General features: G+C 47.9%; 1 protein-coding gene across 1 annotated transcript in view; it reads left to right on the top strand.

Moving 5' to 3' along the window:
- Nucleotides 1–21,094, top strand: part of FAM166C (family with sequence similarity 166 member C) — an 85,193-nt gene that overhangs the window by 56,555 nt on the left and 7,544 nt on the right. The gene's annotated exons all lie outside the window — the stretch shown is intronic.

Here is a 21,094-nt window from a genome sequence, read left to right as displayed (position 1 = left end):
TAAGACAGATTAGCCAAAGGCAGAATCTTGACGGGCTTCCTTATCTAAGTGGTAGAGGGTTCTGAATGTGTGAAGAGAGCTCCATGTCGCAGCCTAGCAGATGTAGGCAATTGGTACTGAACGATAATGTGGTACGATGTTGCTATGGCCCTTACAAAATGTGCCTGCACTCACCCATGGAGAGGAAGGCCTGCTTCCTCATAGCAGAATTGGATACAGTCTGCTAGCTAGTTGGAGAGAGTTTGTTTGCCCACTGGAACTTGTAGCTGTCTATGTCAAAGAAGCAAAGAGTTGGGTGGAATTCGTAAGGAGTGCAGTGTGGTCTAGGTAAAATGCAAGTGCACGCTTACAGTCCAAGGTGTGCAAAACCCTCTCGCCCTGGTGAGAGTGAGGCCTTGGGAAAGAGTGGGCAGACTATAGGCTGAGTAAGGTGAGAGGCTGTGATCACCTTAAGAAGAAATTTAGGGTGAGTACGGAGGACCAGTCGGTCACGGAAGAACCTAGTGTCAGATGAGAATGCAAAAAGGGCTTGTAACTCACTGACCCTTTTAGCAGAGGTGATGGCTATGAGGAAAATAATTTTCCATGTTAGAATTTTAATGTTATAGGAATGCAAAGGCTCAAACGGGGAATGTCTGAGCCTTGTAAGCACTACATTTAGGCCCCATGCCGTAACCTGTTATCGTAGAGGAGGCTTAAGTTTTAGAAAACCCATGATAAGCCGACTCATAAGGGGTTGAGCCATTAACAGGGCATCCCCTACTCCCTGATGTACGCTGAGATGGAAGTGAGGTGTACCCGTGCGGAAGATGTCTGGGGACCAGAATCCAAAAGGTATCCTAGATAGCCCAATAGAGATGGATTGGGGCAGGAAAAAAGGGGCCAATACCTTTTTGTGCACTCCATTTGGTAAATCTTGCCCATTTCGAATGGTAAGATTTATGTGTGGAAGGTTGTCCTGAAGCTATAAGCACCTGAGAATATCAGTGAGTCTGTGTTATGAGATTGGGCTGTGGGCAGGCGAATTGGTTCATGGAGTGATAGGTTGAGAAGTATGGGGAAGCATACTTGTCGAGGCCAATACGGGGTTATGAGAATCATTGAAAATGTGTCCTGCTGTAGCATCACGAGAGTTTTGGCTATGTACAGTATCAGAAGAGATGCATATAGGAGGCCTTTGTTGCAGGAGCGAGCAAAGGCGTCCATGGTAATGCATTTTGATGCATGTATAGGGAGTAGAATCTGTCCACTCTGTGGTACGATTCGGACGCAAGAGGTCGAAGGTTGGTTGACCTCAGCGCTAGAAGATTTGCTCACTACACATGGACTCAGAGACCACTTGTGGGGATGGAGACATCGATTGAGATGGTCTGTTAGTATGCTCGGTATGCCTGTTAGATAAGTGGCCCAGAGATGCATGGAGTGTGCAAGGGCCCAGGTCCAGAACTGCGTGGCTTCCTGGCAGAGCAGATAAGAGCCTGTGCGTCCCTGTTTGTTCGGGTACCACATTGCTACTATGTATCCACAAAGTTTTGTGTGAGAGGCAGTGTTTGAAAGCATAAAGGGCATAACGCCTGGCTCGAAGCTCCAGGAAGTTGATTTGAGACTTTTTATGGAGCGGAGTTGACGCATTTTGGGTTTGGAGGGTATTGATACGAGTTCTCTAACCCAAGTTGGATGCATCCGTGGCCAAGATCATCTGAGGATTTGGTACTGGATTGGTGATATGGAGCAGGGACGAAAGCGGTGGAATGGCTTAGAGCTACTGAAATTTTAAAATCCATTGAGTTCTTCTCATGGCTAGTCTGGCCATAGGAGTGACATGGATCATGGAATCATGTGGCCCAGCAAAGATTTGATGGGCTGAGGCTATGTTGCTTGTGCGCAGCAATGTGTACAATTTGATAGGATGTCTGCGCAGTTGTTGGGCAGGAAGGCCGTTGCCAGATCTGCTCTAGATTTATAGTGAGTCTTAGAGAATTTAGAGCTCCTTGTTTGGATTGACTCCTTATTAGGCAGTCATCCAGGAAAGGAAACGCGTGAATGCAGTTGTTCTTTGTAGATGAACGGCAGTCACTGCTAGGTATTTGGTGAAAAACACAAGTTGTCGAAGCTAGTTCGAATGGCAGAACGTGGTATTGAAAATGTTATTGACTCACTATGAAGCGTATAGAAAGTCCAGAGAATAGAGGCAACCCCCTTGTTGCAGTAAGGGAAGCATGGTGCCGAGAGACACCATTCAGAACTTTTCTTTCTGAAGAAATTGAGATTTCTGAGGTTCAGGATGGGCGGAGGTCACCTAATTTCTATGAAAGTAGGAAATAGCGGGATTAAAAACCTCTGCCTTGTTGTGTCCGGGGAACGGTATCCCAAGCCCTGGTCCTCAGTGGAGTGGACCGTTCTGTTCTCTAGCAAGGTAGAAAAATCCAGGAGCCTGCCCGACTGGCAGAGCTGGTGTGATCTGGCAGGAGCGTGAGCAGTAAAAGGTCCTTCTAGGCAAGTCACTTTACCCTCCATTGCTTCAGGTACAAACTTAGATTATAAACCCTCTGGGGATAGGGAAATACCTACAGTACCTGAATGTAATCCACTTTGAAGCACTGAAAAAAAGTGCAAAAAGCAGTATATAAATCTAAATAAGTAAAATAAAAAATAAATAGCATCCCTCTTCGCTGGTTTTCTAGCCGAGGAGGGAGGATGTGCAAGAAACGTAGAGAGCTATTGTAGAGTCTCGCGGCAGTCTTGCAATTGAGCCACTGTCTGCTGGAGCTTGTGCACGAAGAGATTATCTGCGGTGCATAGCAGATCAGCTAGATTATCTTGGACTTCTGGCCGTAAATCAGAGGCCGTACACCAGGTTATCATCTAGTACGAAGTCCTATTGCTGGCAACGGGAGGACGTTTCAAAGCAATCACATGTTGCTTGAATTTCATATGGATGGCAGAGAGGTTCCCTTGGTGTTGTGTCAAACATAGCTGGTCAATTGCAATATGTGACACCAATATGGTTCTTGGAAGATATTACGACCTAGAACCTCCCAAAACTTCTGGTCCTTTTTAGTGACCAGATCGAAAGGGATGGCTTCAGGCACGTCCTTAACTTAGCTCTCGATGAGATCAATGCCGAAGCGGGATTAGCGTGTCCATCGCCCCTCGAGGATCCCAGGATAGGTATAGGGGTTCATAGAGGCTCAGAAGGACAAGTCGGCTTTGATGACTTGGGCTGTCATTGGTAGGTGCCACAACGAGGCGGTGCCACAATGGTGCGAACATCGATGGCTCCGGTGTTAGTAGATTCTGGAAGGCATCGATGACAGCCTGACAGACAAAGACGTCCAGCTCCTCCCTGGAAGCTGGTATAGGTAGTGCAGCTACAGGGGGAGACAGGCTAGGCATTACTGGCACTTCCACATGAATCTGTGGTGGCTCAGTACTCGGCACTGGTTTTGGTGGGGAAATGAGGCCTGGTTTGGTCTCTGTTGGAAACAGGATGCTGGGCTTGATGGACCCTTGGTCTGACCCAGCATGGCAATTTCTTATGTTCTTATGCTCGGCCTGGTCATTCTCCAGCACCGAGGAAGTTTCCACTGACATCAAGAATGGCGTTGGCGACAAGGAGTTACCATGGCAGTAACGATGTTTCCCTCAGTGCTCGGCCCGGTCATTCTCCAGCATCGAGGAAGATGCCACCGATGTCATGGATGGCGTTGGTGACGGACAGTCACTGTGCCGGGGATGATAATTCCCATGGTGCTCGGCCCGGTCATTCTCCAGCACTGAGGAAGATGCCCTTGCTGACTCGTATGGCATTGGTGACGGACGGTCACCATGCCCCTACTGCTCTTGGCATTGTTTGTCGCCCAATGATTACAACGGGCTCTGGTTTACAACCCAAAGTATGGAGCGTTTTCTTTAGTCGAGGGCATCCCTGGAGGTATCGATGGCGGCTTCGATAGTATCGATGGCATCGACGAAGGCATCGATGGAAGAACTGAAGGCATTGATGGAAGCACTAATGGCATCGACGGAGGCACTGATGGTATTGCCCGAGGCATCGATGTCGATGGGGCCATTGACGGCATTGATGGGGGCTTCGACGGTGTCGATAGAGGCGTTAATGGCATCGATGGGGGCGTCGATGGGAGATAGCAAATGTTGCTTACCTGATGTAACAGGTGTTCTCACAGGACAGCAGGATGTTAGTCCTCACAAATGGGTGACATCGAGGATGGAGCCCTGTACGGAAAACTTTTCTGTCAAAGTTTCAACAAGCTTTGACTGACACTGGCACACTGGGTGCACTGAGCATGCCCAGCCTGCAATTATCCCTGTGAGCCACAGGTGTCTCCCTCAGTCTCGTCTTATAGCTAAAAAGCGCAAGCGAAACTAAAATAAAAGTATACAGACCCAACTCCGCGGGGTGGCGGGCGGGTTTCGTGAGGACTAACATCCTGCTGTCCTGTGAGAACACCTGTTACATCAGGTAAGCAACATTTGCTTTCTCACAGGACAAGCAGGATGGTAGTCCTCACAAATGGGTGAGTACCGAGCTGAGGATGCCCGGGAATGCACCAGATACACCGCAGATGCGCAAAGGCGTAACGACTGAGGTGGAAATGGGAACGGAGGGCATCCGCAACACCATAATGGGTTCGTGGAAGGATGTTGGGTAGTGAATTGAAAAAAGTAAGAGTAGGCGGACTGGCCAAACATGGAGCATGCCGGCTAGTCAAATGTAAGCAATAATAGGCTGCGAAGGTATGGAGAGGACTCCAGGCTGCAACCTGATAAAAAAGTACAAGCAGCAGTAACCAAAGGGAAGCTGTTAAGGCTAAGACGGACACAACAGTATGTGGATACCCACAGTGTTGTAGTGAAATGTCTGCTTGTTGGTAGGAAAGGAAATATAGACCACTTAATCAGAAGGATTAGGTCTGTGTGGCCACTGGAAGTAGCAGCTTGACCCTTGCATGAAGGAAAGAGTCAAGTGGAATTCACATGGAATGCAGTGCAATGTAGATAGAATGTAAGCGCAGCATTACTGTCCAGGAATGTGGAAAACCCAGTCTCTCCCTAGGGCGAGAGAGAGAGGTTAGGAAAAATTAATAGAGTATTTCCTGAGGAAAGGAGATACAACATCTACCTGAAAAGGATAGAAAGTTGAATGCGTAGAACTACTCAGTGGCAGAGGAACGGAGTCAGGTGAGTATGGAAAGAGTGCATAACTCACGGACCCTGCTGGCAGGAATGACATTAAGAGGGAAAGAAGTTCCCTTGCCAAACTGTGGAAGAGAGGAATGGAAAGGCTCAAACGTAGAATGTATGAGACTTATAAGGAGAATATATATGTTCATTCCGTGATTAGAGAAATAGAGGCGGCTTGATCAGTGGATAATCCATGGTAAGCCGACTCAGAGAGGATTACCGAAAACGGGAACCCAACTCCCAAAACGATACACCTCCTAAGAGAAAGGTGTATCTATGTGGAGGATGTCTGGAGAACAGAATCCGAGGGAGTAAGAAAAAATGGTGGAAAAGTAAAAGGGGTAATACCTCTTTTTTTTTTTTTTTTTTTTTTAGCGTCAGGAGGTAAAGCCTGCCATATTAAACGGCAAGATTTATGTTTAGAAGGTTTTGTGACGCTACCAGAACCTAAGAACATCAGTAAGTCTATGATTTGGGACTGACTGGTGAGGGAATAAAAGGTTACTGATATGATGGATTGAGAAGTATGGGAAGCATACTGATCTCAGTCAGGGAGTGGGGAAAAGAATACTGAACCCCATCCCAGTTCAACATTAGAAGAATGCTGGCTACGAGAGGCAGCAGAAGAGATATATTGAAGAGGCCTTTGATGGAAGAAAAGGCATCTAAGGGAACGCATAGGAAACATGTGTAGGGAGCAGAACCTGTGCATCGTATGGAATGATGCAGACGCAGAGGAAAGTTTAGTTAAACTCAGCGTTAAAAGATTTGCCCTGTACACATGTAATTGAGACCATTCGAGAGGATAGAACCTACGTGGAGAAGGTCAGATAGAGCGTTCATTAAATCTCTTAGATATGTGGCCCAAGGACGCATGAAGTGAACAAGGGCCAAGGGTAGAGCTGCGCAGCTGTCTAGCAGAGCAGCTAAGAGGTTGTGCGTGCTTATGAGTTGGAAAGCACATTGTCCCTATGCTGTCTGTCTGTATGCACAAAGAATTGTTGCAAAAGCAGTATTGGAAGGCATAAGGGCATAACTCATGGGTGCAACGTCCAGGACGTTTATGAGAAACTATGCTGGAGTGCAATAGATGCATAATGGGTTGACAGCTTTCAGGAGAAACTTTATAACCCTAAGGAATTGCGAGCATGAGTCGAAGGAGACTAGGTCCTAGTTCGAACTGGGATAAGAATCAGGGACGAAAGCAATGAAACCACTTAGGTCCATTGAGTATAGAATGTCACTGAATATAACCCATAGCAGTTTTGAATTATGAGAAAAATGCATAGTGGGAAGAAACCCCATAGCCCAACCATGAAAATTTGAAAGGCTGAGGTTATGGAAAATATGCGCAGGGACATATAACAATGTATCAGAATGTCTGTGCGCATGCTGGACAAGAGGGTCTTAAGACTGTGGTGTCCAGAAGTGTTACAGAAGGGATTTATGGCAGTGACAGTAATCCCAGTTAGTAAATGTATAGTGAGTCCTGAAAAAAGTGAGAGCTTCTTGCATGTACTGAAAGTGGTTAGCAGTAGTCTATGCAAGGAAAGTGATTGATGTTACACTCCGCAGAGAAAACAGCATTCACCAACAGTGATGCAAGAGACAGTTCACTTACCGAAGCTGGTGCCAGCGGCAGAGCTTGGGGTTGTAATGTTGACTCACCATAAAGCACATAGAAACATTAAAATAATGTACTTACTGCAGTATGGAGTGATGGTAACCAAAGATACCATTGTACGTGTGACGTCTAAAGAAAGTTGGATTTTCTTAGGTCCAGGATGTGCGGAGAGTAACTATTTTCTGTTAAAAGAAAGAATAGTGCAATTAAAACTCCCCAACCCTCCTCCCTTCTCCCCTCTGCACTTCGTAGCGCCTGGGGGAGTGTACCGGGACTTTGGTACAAGGTGGGGTGGCCGCTCTGATATCTGACCAGATGGGAGACCAAGAGGTGTCCCAATGGAGGATATCATGTAGGCTCCTGCAGGTGTGTGAGCGGTAAGTGGTACCCGCATTTCTGTATGCTGTACAAGGAGACACTGAGACCTGTGGCCAGGCCTCAAGGTGGACTTGTACATGGGGCAATGGTTGCTGAATCTCATGTTTAGCAGATCAGCCAATGCAGCTGGACCTTGGTTGGGAGGGAACCAAGAGTCAGAGCATTGGTCGGCACAGGGACTTGTTACTGACAAGAGAAGAAGCCCTGCTGCAATCCCAAGAAGATAGAGGGGTTCTCCTGATATTGTGGCTAACATAGCTAACATAGTGATATGTGACACTAATACAGTTCTAAAAGGCACATGACCCAGAACTTTTCGAACCACGGTCCGAATGGGAGAACACAACTCTATGGGAATGCCGCCGAAGCGGGTACTTACCATCCGACGTGGATCGCCGCAAGACGAGCCGGTGAAGATTGTTGACCCCGACGGTCTCCGGAGTCCTCGAGGGTAAGGCCGGGGACGTAAACGTCCATCTCGCTCTGAAACCCGGTATGGTGGCACAGGTACAGAGGAGACAGGCCAGGCGTGAGTGGCGTTTAGACTGCTAAGTGTAACAGATGGCCATAGTCCCACACCACTTGACGGTGGGGCACGCCAGGAACAGAGGAGCCCTAACGGAACTCATGTTCCCTTCCCTCGTCACAGCGGCTCGATGTGTCGTGACGCCAATGCAGAAGCTGTCGGACCTGGATCCGGAAGTTCTGGATCACCAAGGACTGCCAAAACTGTAGGAACAGTGCTGATGGCAGTGGTGATGTCGCTCTGCCCGAGCGTTGTCCAGCCTGGAGAAGGATGGCACCGATGTGCTGGATGGCGTCAGCGGCGGACGATCACGATGTCGGCGATGATGGGTGCCACGGTGCTCGGCCCGGTCTTTCCCCAACGCCGAGATGGAAGCCCTCGTCGTCCTGGAAGGCGATCGATGACGAACTGTCAACACGCCTGCTCTGCTCCTGACACAATGGAGTGTCTTAAGCTAATACGGGGCTTAAAAAAGAACCCAAAGCGTGGAGCAATGTGAGGAGGCGAGGGTATTATGTGGCGGTGCTATGTCGGTATTGACGATATTGAAGGCAACCTAAGGGGCTTCGAGGATATCATCAAAATGGGTATGAAAAATCGTCGATGACTGGCCAGGAGAATGATGACAGTGACGGGCACTGACAGCAGTGGCATAGGTATCTTTGAAACGATGTGGAATCGAATAATCGAAAAACATTGCCGTTATTGAAAAAGATACCGGCATCGACTGAGTCGAAGTCGAATCAATAGGGCGTCAAGGACACCGAAGGAAAACGGAGGTGTCGAGGGCATCGATGCATGGAGGCGGGCATTTATGCCGTTTGTGGCATGGCCACGGGCATCAACTATAGGGCCACAGACGTTGACGGTATCGATTTGGACAGACTCAGATTTCCAAGTGTACATGGCATCGGTGCCCCAGACACGTGTGTCGGTGGCATCGATATGGACACGTATGGAATCGATGGCATGGATCTCCCAGTCGATGAATTCCATCCCGGCATCAACGCCAGTCCTGGAATCGGCATGGGCATCGATGCCAGCCATAAGGCTGGCATTGGCATCAACGCCCATCCACGGAATCGAGCCGGCATGGATATCCACCGATGGGACCCACCTGGGCATCGAATTTCACCGATGGGAGCAGCCTGGCATCGACTGCCCTCGATGGATGCATTCTAACATAGATGCCCATGGATGAAACACCTGGGCATCGGTGTCCATCGATGCAAAAGGACCCGGCACCGATGCCATCGACGGACGGCCATCCGGCACCAATGCCATCGACGGACAAGCCATCCGGCACCGATGTCCATCGATGGGGACCATCCGGCACCGATGTCCACCGATGGGGACCATCCGGCATCGATGCCCACCGACGAATCGATGTGGCACCGATGTCCCCCGATGGAAAGGGCTGGACATCGGTGGGGAGGATGGGGCATCGATGGCATCCCCAAAAGGGGGGGTGGCATCGATGAAGTGACCCTGGGATCGTTAAAAAGTGTCTCGGGCAGCGGTGGCGGCGACCCGAGTATGCATGGCAGTGACTAACAGCGTGTGCGTCAATGGCATGCATCCGGGTAGGGACGGCACCGAGGAAGCCCAAGGAAAAAAACAGTGCATAGGAGGAAAAAGCCTGGTAGCACTGAAAAGCAAAAAACATGGATAAAGGCATCAGGGCACCATGGGGGGAGGGGCGCTGATGACATATAAAAGCCCAGGGCGGTTTAGGCGGGTCCTGGTGTAGCGATAGGGTATCGACTGCGTGAGGGTACCAGGGAACGAAGGACTTGAAGCTACAGAGGTCCTAAGTTAAGGAAAAAATCCCTACCCCACTAGCATAAGCAAGCAGAGTGTCACAGAGATACTCGCAAGCTGTTTAAAGCTAACTGAAAAATGGGGGAAGGGAAGGCTTCAGTCAGTTAACAGCCTTAAGATAGTGACAGGAACCGACCGAAAAATAAGAATTAGTACTCACCAAGCGTCGTAAAAACGTACGCGGAGGGAGACCTGTGCAGGGAAAAGTGTTTTTTGAAGTGAAAAGTTAAGTGTTTCCATGAGGTAATTAGTTAAAAAATCCTCACAGAGCTCCAACCGCTATGCTGACTGCAGAGCGGAAAAAAGAAGACTGAGGGAGACACCTGTGGCTCACAGGGATAATTGCAGGCTGGGCATGCTCAGTGCACCCAGTGTGCCAGTGTCAGTCAAAGCTTGTTGAAACTTTGACAGAAAAGTTTTCCGTACAGGGCTCCATCCTCGATGTCACCCATTTGTGAGGACTACCATCCTGCTTGTCCTGTGAGAACGACAGTGTCAACGGGGCATCGGCGGTCATGGGCGGCATCGACGGTGGTCCTAGCGGCAACGGGAACTGTGGACGTCCCAATCCCTCTAGCCCTGATGGACCCGGTGGAGGTTGTGGGGCGGACCGAGGGTGAAGAGAAGGTTGCAATTCGGTTGGTAACCCAGGGGAACCGTTAGTGAGGTGATAGGAACCGACCGAAAAACAAGGCATAGTACTCACCAAGCGTCGATGAAATGTACGTGAAGAAAGACCCGTGTATGGAAAATTATTTGTGAAGTAAAACTTAAAGTGTTTCCGTGAGGAAAAGTTGTGAGAAAAATCTCACAGAGCTCCTAAACGTGAGGCAAACTGCATCACGTAAAAAAAGAGACTGAAGGGAGACCCCTGTGGACACAGGGATCATGACATGCTGGGCATGCTCAGTGTGCTCAGTGTACCAGTCAAAGCTTTCTAGAAACTTTGACAGAAAGGTTTTCCGTGATAGGGCTCCGTCCAGTGACGTCACTCATATGTGAGGACTACCATCCTGCTTGTCCTGGGAGAATAAGTGATGGGGAGCTATCAGTTAAAAGACTGTAAGCATCAAGGTATTCTAATAGTATCATAAATTATAAGTCTAAATACTGAGTAAGCAGAACCTGGAGTCTTTACAAATTGGAGTTGGTAGCCTTGACGTACTATTTCCAGAACCCATTGATCTGATGTTATTATTTCCCAGGCTTTCAGGCAAGCACAAATTCTGCCTGGAGGAGCTTGATGTTGTGGTGGCGGCTGAATCACTAAAAAGATGAGGTTGGCTTTACAGCAGTAGTCGGCTGTTGTGCCTGTTGCCTTTGGTTACGTGGTTTACCTCTTCGTTGATTTGAGGTATTATTTTGTGGAGCAGGACGTTGGTAGGCAGGGTATGGCTGCGTACGAAAAGATTGATAAGATCTATAGGGCCTTCTGCCATATGATTGTCTACGGGTAGACCCCACATAACGACGGGTAGTCGAGTAAATGGGATTTGATGTTAGAGATTGTACTGCTAGAGCTTCCTCTTTTAATTTACTTACTGCGTCCTGGAACTTTTCTCCGAACAAGTTATCTCCCGTGCATGGGAGGTTCGTTAGTTTCACATGCAAGTCATCTCTTATGGAACTTGAACGTAACCATGCTAGTCTGCGGGCTGCAATAGCTGCTGCAGACGCTCTGGATGACGTTTCATGTGCTTCATAGATTGATCTCAATAGATGTCGAGAACATTCTTCCATATCATGAAGAGGTTGAGGTATTTGTTCCGCTACTGAGGAATGTATACCTTTCATAGCTTGCATACACTCATACAGATATTGCACCATATAGAACTGATGTTGCATAATTCTTGCCGTTAACATTGAATTATGGCATATTTTCCTACCAAATTCATCCAAATATTTGTTGTCTTTCCCTGGGGGGAAAGTAGTGTGCAGTATTGTTTTCTTGAATCTTTGCAACGCCGACTCTACTACGACTGATGCGTGAGGCAATTGTGGTAGAGTGTATAGTGATGCTTTCTTCATACGAAATTTCATGTCTGTTTTCTTAGAAACAGCTGCAGTTGTATAAGGCGTTTCCCAGGACTTTTGTAATACAGAATGTAGAATTTCTTGAGGTGGAAGAGATGTTGGTTCCACCTGAGTATCAAATATCTTTAGAAGTCCGAGAGTTTCCGCTCTAGGGTCTGCTTCTTTTTGTACCTCTAGGTGTAGAATTGTACCCATTTTTTCTATGAATTTTGGGTATGTAAGGTCTTCAGGAGGCGAATGTGGCTCCTGTATTTGGTCCTGTGTGTCTGACAGACATCCCACCGATGATGATGGGGATGTTTGTATTGAAGGAGAATCAAAATATGTATCCTGTAGATGAGTAGGTGAAGTTGGTTGGTTTGTCCTGGGAGATGTTGGTGGTTCCGCCGACTGCTCTTCATTAGACTGTGCTTTATGTTTTATAGCATTGTCCTCAGAAGTATTATATATTTTAAAAGATGATTGAAGCGTCTCGTAGAATCCTTCTAGAGACTGCGACAATTGAAAAAATGCTTCTCTTGTATGAGAGGGCATTATCATACGATTGTCTTGTTGTTTTGGAATAATTGTTGGAGGTGACGTTGTAGGAACCTCTCTATCTCTCCGTGTCTTTTCGTCTGGAGCATTTTTGAGAACTTCTGAATCTGAAGAAGTGTTAGAGGAGAGAATTTGTACCGGTTTTCTTAATGAGCCGGTAGTAGACGGAACTTTATGAGATGATTTAGAAGTCGAAGGACTCATGTCCCATGTCGCACTCCTCTTTTTTAATCTTTTAGAATGGGAGTGATGTGAGTACTTATGATAGTCCTCAGATGCAGACTCCGTATCTGTGACTTCCGTCTCGGAAGAAGAGGTGTGTGAAGGGTATCGTTTTCGCTTCAACTTCCTCTTTAATTTTTGAGGCGAGTAATTGTGGTCTCTACGCCCAGATCTTGATGTATGCGCTGAATTAGATTTATGCGCGGATATGTGTTTACGCGCAGATGTAGAGGTATGCGCAGGTATGCGCGTATGCGCGACTGTAGACTCATGCGCACTTGCATGTCTGTGCGCGGAAGTAGAATTGTGCGCGGTTGTAGTTTTATGCGCATGTTTCTTTGATTCCAAGCGCACAGGGTTTTTCGGCGCCGTGCGCATAAGTTTCTTCATAGTCGGCGCCATGCGCTCAAATGTTTTCGGCGCCGTGCGTACAGGATTTTTCGGCGTCATGCGCGTAAGTGTTTCCGGCGCCATGCGCTCAAATGTCTTCGGCGCCGTGCGTACAGGTGTTTCTGGCGCCGTGCGCATATTTAGTCGGCGCGGTAGTTTTCTCTGCGCCTTGCGCACCGGAATCGCTAAGTTGTGCGCAGACTCTGACTTTGGCGCCGGTATATGCGCATTTGGCGCCATAGGCGCAGAAGTCTTCGGCGCGGAGGAATCCTCCTCCGATGAGGTACGTTGCGGCTCTACAGGCACTGGGGATTTAGTAGGACCCACTGGCCTTTGATTTTTTGCTTTCCTCTTACCTCCTATAGTGGAGGACTTAGGTTTAAACGGCAAAGATTTCTTCTTTGACGGAGCCGATGAAGTGAACGGGCCAGGCGAAGAATGAGCCTCTGACGGATTGCGGGAGGCAAAAAGTTCCTGAAGCCTATAGGCCCTCTGTTTTAATGCTCGTGGTGACATTTTTGAACAAAACTCACATTTTTCTGTATGGTGATGCGGCCCGAGACATTGATAACAGCGATCATGTCCATCCGTTACCGACATCCGTTTTCCACAGCCACAGGGTTTAAACCCGGGTTTAGACATTTTATTTCTGTTTTTTTAAAAACTGAGGAGAATAACAGCTCCGCGTGCGTTCCCGCTCGCGGAAAAAACAGACTGAGGAGAGTCCGTTACTTTCCTGCGCGGGAACATACGCGCAGCCGCAGAGAGCAAAGCTCTGTTCTCTGCTTTGACAAGCTCCGCCTCCCGGGCCTGATTGACAGATCCCATGACAGCATGGCTAATTCAGCCCTGCTATCGACGGGAAAATATAATATGCATGCTGTTGTGAAATTTTTACTTCAAAAGACTGTAGTTTGAAAGTGTTTTCTCATGTAAGATATTTTATTATAAATGCGTAATTTGAAATTGTGGGTGGAGAGAGCCGTGGTAGGGGGTAGGCTGGGCACAAAGCTGTAAGATTCACTTAGGGAGCTTAATATCCTTGCACTGACCCTGATTAGTAAAAAAAATACAAATTAAATGTAAAAAAAAAACCAGCATGAGGAGGGGCCTGCCTAGTAATTGTTTGCACAAGGCTGCAGAAAAGTTAACACTGGCCCTATATGGCAGTGCCACGTGGTGACATGCTGGTGGGGTTCCCATCCCTCCCTAGTGAAGAGGCCTTGCACGGTGGTGCCATGTGCTGTGGTGATGCGCTGGCGGTTGATAAGATGGGGAGAAAGAGGGGGGAGCCTGCAGGGGAGACAACACTGAACGCTTTGTGAAAGGAAGTTGTGGAATATAAGATTTTAATACCTAAATAAATAAATAAATAAAATGGCCCCCAGGTGCCGGAGACCTTCACTACGCCTCTGCACCTTACACCTACACCCACTCCCTTACCAATACCTTTGTATGTGCGCCCACATTTCCAAAACCTCCCAAACATGCGCCCACCACCCTCCCCACACATGCATACCCTCACATCCAATCCCCCCCAACAGAAATGCCCCCTAACTCCCACACACACTCCTAAATATCTAATTTGGAAAGCATTCTTGAAAACATAACTCTGCATGCTTTTCCTAGTGCTTATAATATATGGAATATGTCAGTACCAAAAATAACAAAACAGAGCTTCTTAATGATTTTGTTAGTTAGGGCCTGTGAAATGTCTGTGTTTTATTCACACTGAGTAAAATATTTTTGTTTTGGTCTTCTCATGCCTACTATATGCCTGATCAGCCTTTTTGCAGTGCCCTATAGCTTTGTGCATGAGAGATAAATTAAGAACTGGATTCTTACTTCACAGACAGGAGGTTGTCCTTTTCTGTTGCGTTTTAGAGGTATGTTACCTCGAGCAGCGGATTTATGACTGATAATCATAATATCGTAAATGGTTTGGCAAATTGACACTACATCACCTCTTTGTGATGCATTATTGGTAGTATTAAGGAGCTTGGCATCTATGCCTCCACAGGGAAAACTAGATCCATATATTATAATTTGTTTAAGCAATAATCCCTCTGATCAATATTTTCTGGTTAATGTCCAGTCTGAATGGACTGAAAACTTGAAGCAATGCTGAAGGCATTTAACCCAGATAGAGAATTAAAGGTTATTAAGGGTTCATTGTCTCAAGCTTTTTGGCCATGCCCAAACATACAAAGATGTTCGCAGGCAATTACAGATTTTCTTGGCTGAACTTTGGGAAATCTGTACCTAAAAGCACGGAGCTTATTCTTTTTGATGATGTCTCAATTACATCTTTATATGCAACTGGAGAACATGGTGAGTCGTGCTTCATTTCAAAGCAGAGGCATTTTCCTGCAGTTTGGGGCTGTTATATGCAGAGACTACCAGTGAGATTCAGCAGCTGGATATATAATTATTAATTGACATGGCGTTGTTCCTAGAGGGTGGAGGTGGGGGATATGGTTAGAGATGGGTGATGGGGGGATTGATATAGAGGGGATGAAAATATTTGGAAAATGTTATTGGTTCATTCTTGACATGTGGCTGAGTGTACTTAAGAAATTCAGTGCACTTGGCTTTTGATTATTCATTTTGTTCAGTAAAATAGTTTAAACATAAATTCTTTGTCCAGAAGGGATCATTGCTACTATATTATAAGCTAAAATTTATGTAGGGTTTTTTTCTCTGAAGACAAACAGTTCACTATAGTCACACACATGGGTGCCGTAATCCTGATGCCTCCAATATGGAAATGTTTGCTAGAGCTTTCCGGGAAATTCTTGAAGATCTCTCTGAGCATGTGTCATATAACATGCCTGAGTTTGTCATTTTTCACAGTAGATGTTCTTCTCATTTGTTTTGACAGCTACTGTTTTTGCGATTTATTTGGTTCTCAAGAGCGATTTATATCTGCCCCACACTTTTTTCTTGTTTTTGTCGTTTCTGTTGCGGTCCCGGTCTCTGCCGGCAAGTCCGGGGATCCTTTGGGCCTGCTCAGGCCTCCACGGCGGCGTCTCCATGAGGGAGATGCCGCCGAACGCTGTGAAGACTCCTCCCCCTTAGGCATGCGCGCGCGCAGAGGGAACCCTTTTAAAGGGCCTCTGGCGCGAAATCGCGGCCGGCCCCTTTCCATGATGTCAGACGCCGGCGGGGATTTAAACCCGGCGTCTGACCATAGTTCCCTGCCTTGCAACGTGGTCGACTCCTTGTGAGTGATAAGTTACAATTCGTGCTTGTTCCTGCCTGTTCCTGCTTGTGCCTTTACTCCCGCTCCGGATCTGGTTCCTGGTCTTCCTGCATCCAGCCCGTGGGACCCCGTCGCTGGAGTCTGTCTTGCTGCTGCTCCGCTGCCACGTCTGGCGGTGGTTCCAGTTGCCGGTATTCTTCCTTCGGATCGTCTTCTGGCTTTGACCCCGGCTTGTCTCATCGTGTGCTGATCTCCACCTGTCCTGACCCAGGTCCGTCTATGCATCTCTTCCGACCCCGTGGTCCGCCTAAGTCCCAGCGGTTCGGAACCCTATGGGCTCCTCCTGGGGGGATCTCGGACTTCCAGGGCGAAGCCACCTAAGTTCCAGCGGTCCGGATCCTCACGGGCTCCTCCTGGAGGGATCTCGGGCTTCCAGGGCGAAGTATTCTTCAGTCTTCAGCTTCAGATCCGCCTGCCAGCCTACTTCCTTCAGTGGAGTTCTCTCCATCCTCTCTCCGCCGGTTGGCTCAAGGATCCACTACTCTGGTCACAACAGTTTGCAAGGCCATGGATCCGGCGGATATCCCGGGTCTTTAAGCCATCCCCGGAATGGCCCAGTGCCAACAGCAGCAGCATCACTGTCTGGACGTCTTAGCTGCTACAGTAGAGCGTTTGGCTAATTGTCTGGATGCCAACCCTCCGGAACTGGTGTTAGTGCAACCGCCAGCTCCAGTAGTGACCGTAAGCACCCCAACATAGCTACCAGCCCCCTCCCGTTATTTGGGGGATGCGAGGAGTTGTCAGGGGTTTTTGAACCAATGTTTCATACGGTTCTCCTTGTTACCTGGTCAGTTTCCCACGGACTCGGTCAAAGTGGCCTATATTCTCTCCCTTTTGGATGGGAGGGCCCTGAGCTGGGCGTCTCCTATGTGGAAGTGGAGTGACCCCATGTTGAACAACTTGACCCAGTTTGTGGAGAATTTCAAACAGGCTTTTGACGAGCCTGCCCGCACAGCTACCGCTACCTCTGAGCTGCTACAGCTGTGCCAAGGAGCTCGCTCATTAGCGGACTACGCTATAGAGTTTCGTACCCTTGCGCTCAAAGTTGGATGGCGCGACGACAGTCTGCGAAGAGTATTCCTGGAGGGTCATTCGCCTCGGATAAAGGATGAGCTAGCTGCCAGGGACCTTCCGGAGGATCTCAATGCTGTAATCGAAGTAGCTGGGCGGATTGACCGACGCCTCCAGCAAAGAACTAAGGAGGGGCGTCCTCCTCGCTGAATGGCTCCGTTGGCTCCTGCTTTTTCCAGGCCCTTGACGCCTTCAACTAGGTCTGCTGCGGCGCACTCGGAAGCTTCGACAGAGGAGCCTATGCAGCTAGGGCGTACCCCCTTGTCTGCTGAAGAGAGACGTCGCCGCCAAGCTTTAGGGCTATGCCTTCACTGCGGCAGTAAGGGGCATTTCCTGGCTCAATGCAAGGAACGGCCGGAAAACACCAAAGCCTAGGTGACATAGAGGAGCTACTCCTAGGCTGTGTTAACTCTGCTCCTCAATGTACTGTCCCTGTTACCCTGACATATCCGGGAGGGTCTTTCGAGACTCTTGCTTTCATAGACTCTGGAGCGGGGGGAAATTTCATTCTCTCTGATTTGGTACAACAACTTCAGATCTCTACGCGTCCGCGTTCTCCTCCACTCCGGATCACGTCCATTCGTGGAACAGTTCTTCCCGGAAGTATCTCGACTATCACCGTTCCCCTCACTCTCAATACCAGAGTCCTGCATTCTGAGAAGATTTCCTTCCTGGTTCTCGAAAAGGCAGTACATCCTATAGTCCTCGGATTGCCGTGGCTGCAACAACATTCTCCGGTGATCCATTGGGATACTTTACAAATCACGCAATGGAGCTCGTTTTGTTTCAAGAATTGCTTCAAGACTCGTTGTGCTCCCCGCGTACCCTTGCTTCACACCTCCATTCTGCCTCCCGCGCCTTACGAAGAATTTGTGGAGGTATTTTCTAAGGAGAAAGCGGAGATCCTACCACAGCATCGGCCCTTCGATTGTGCAATAGAACTCCTGCCTGGAACTACGCCACCCCGAGGAAGAGTTTATCCTCTTTCTCTACCTGAGACTCAAGCGATGTCAGAGTACATTTCCGAGAACCTCGCCAAGGGATTCATTCATCTCTCCAAGTCTCCAGCAGGGGCAGGATTCTTCTTTGTAGGAAAAAAGGACGGTTCCTTGAGACCTTGTATCGACTACAGGGGCTTGAATGCCATTACCAAGAGGGATCGTTATCCTCTCCCATTAATCCCTGAACTCCTGGATAGACTTCAAGGAGCAAAGATCTTCACCAAACTAGACTTACAAGGAGCTTACAACCTTGTCCGAATTTGACCTGGAGATGAGTGGAAGACTGCCTTCAACACCCGGGACGGGCACTATGAGTATTTGGTAATGCCCTTCGGGTTATGCAACACCCCAGCAATCTTCCAACATTTGATGAACGAAGTGCTTCGAGAGATGTTATATTCCTCAGTAATTGTGTACCTGGACGACGTGTTGATTTACTCCCACGATTTGGAGTCTCCTCGTCAACATGTCAAACAAGTACTGCAGGTGCTTAAGGACAATCATTTGTATGCGAAATTGGAAAAGTGCATCTTTGAGCAAGACTCTCTGCCATTTCTGGGATACATCATTTCAGCAACAGGATTCCATATGGATCCGGAGAAGGTATCGGCTATTAAGAAGTGGCCTCGCCCCAAGGCGTTGAAAGCCTTACAATGCTTTCTGGGGTTTGCAAACTTCTGTAGACACCTCATACCTCAATACTCACGTATAGTGGCTCCACTCACTGCGCTGACTAGGAAAGGAGCGGATGCCAGTGTTTGGTCCGAAGAGACCTGTCAAGCTTTTGAGAACCTCAAAGAGACCTTCTTACTAGAAACTTGCTTACATCATCCGGACCTACTTCGCCCAATTATTGTGAAAGTGGACGCATCCAACATTGCCGTAGGTGCAGTGCTTTGTCAAAGTTCCAGTTCCGGTCGGCTACTGCCTTGTTCTTACTTCTCCAAAAAGTTCTCCTCTACAGAGTGTAATTACAGTATAGGAGACAAGGAGCTACTAGCCATCAAGCTAGCCTTTGAGGAATGGAGACAATGGCTTGAGGGAGCCACCTATCCCATCACAGTGTATACGGATCACAAGAACCTAGAATTTCTGTGTCAAACTCAGCGCCTGAATCACAGGCAGGCTCGCTGGTCCCTGTTCTTCAACCGGTTTAACTTTGTACTTCGCTACCGGCCAGCCTCTAAGAACATCCGAGCGGATGCCTTGTCCCGCAACTCAGAGTTGGAGGAGGGCGAGGAGCAACCACAGTACATCATCGATCCTACCAAGATTAACTTGTCCGGCACCACTGTAAGTGCTCAAGGAAGGACTGTCGTCCCTCGTTGAGACCGCAAGAAGTTCCTAGATTGGGCCCATGACTCACTCACGGGCGGCCATGCAGGTCGGGAAAGTACTTTAGATCTCCTTAACCGCTACTACTGGTGGCCGAACATGTGGCAAGATGGCCGCATCTACTTAAGTTCATGCCCTACTTGTGCTAGACAGAAGCCATTGACTGGACAACCGTGGGGGCTTCTGCAACCCCTTCCTGTACCTGTGGAGCCCTGGACCCACATAGCTACAGATTTTGTGGTGGACCTGGGTGACAGTGGTGGACAGTGGTGGACCTGGGTGACAGTGGATCGTTTCTCTAAAATGGTTCAGTGGTGGACATGGGTGACTGCTCGATATTGGAGGGTCCCCAATTTACTGCTCGATATTGGAGGGCTTTATGCAAAAAGTTTGGGGTACAGTTGAACCTGTCTACAGACTTTCAGCCCCAGAGTAATGGGCAGACTAAGTGAATGAATCGTTCTTTGAAGACATTCCTCTGCAGTTTTGCTACAGAGAAGCAAAACAACTGTGTAGCGCTGCTACCGTGGGCCGAGTTCTCTTACAACAATCACACCCATTCAGCTACTGGAAGATCACCCTTCCAGATTGTATTTGGTCAACAGCTCAGACCTCCCATTCCATTGCCAATTTCCGTTTCGTCACCAGCAGCTCAACTTTCTGCCAATCAATTACAGAGTCTCTAGAGATCAGTGCAGCGCAAGCTCTCCCAGGCGGCACAACTCGCACAAAGGATAGCCGATCGGCATCGACGACCTGCACCTATCTTTCTACCTGGTGACAAGGTCTGGCTTAGCACTAAGAATCTCCATCTTCGTGTGCCATCTCGAAAATTGGCACCCAGGTATTGTGGGCCTTTTCGCGTGGCAGAGAGGATTGGCTTGGTGTCCTATCGGTTACGTCTTCTCACCACGTTACATGTGCACAACGTGTTTCATGTATTTTTACTAAAACCAGTGGTGCTCTCCAGATTTCATCTTCGGTTGCCTGATCCGGCGGCTACCCAGATTCAAGAGGATAAGACGTATCAAGTCCGCGAGGTACTCGATGTATGTGGAAACTATTCTCAAGATCAAAATTGTAGAGCATATAGAAAGACATGATTTAATGGGACACAGTCAACATGGATTTACCCAAGGGAAGTCTTGCCTAACAAATCTGCTTCATTTCTTTGAAGGGGTTAATAAACATGTGGATAAAGGTGAACCGGTAGTTGTAGTGTATTTGGATTTTCAGAAGGCGTTTGACAAAGTCCCTCATGAGAGGCTTCTACGAAAACTAAAAAGTCATGGCATAGGAGGCGATGTCCTTTCGTGGATTACAAACTGGTTAAAAGACAGGAAACAGAGGGTAGGATTAAATGGTCAATATTCTCAGTGGAAAAGGGTAAACAGTGGAGTACCTCAGGGATCTGTATTGGGACCGGTGCTTTTCAATATATATATAAATGATCTGGAAAGGAATACGACTAGTGAGGTTATCAAATTTGCGGATGATACAAAATTATTCAGAGTAGTTAAATCACAGGCAGACTGTGATACATTACAGGAGGACCTTGCAAGACTGGAAGATTGGGCATCCAAATGGCAGATGAAATTTAATGTGGACAAGTGCAAGGTGTTGCACATAGGGAAAAATAACCCTTGCTGTAGTTATACGATGTTAGGTTCCATATTAGGAGCTACCAC

This window comes from Rhinatrema bivittatum, chromosome 3 (assembly GCF_901001135.1).
Source record: "Rhinatrema bivittatum chromosome 3, aRhiBiv1.1, whole genome shotgun sequence".
In the NCBI taxonomy this organism is placed as follows: Eukaryota; Metazoa; Chordata; class Amphibia; order Gymnophiona; family Rhinatrematidae; genus Rhinatrema; species Rhinatrema bivittatum.
The sequence above is the reverse complement of the archived record's forward strand: the minus strand, read 5'-3'. Positions and strand labels throughout refer to the sequence as shown.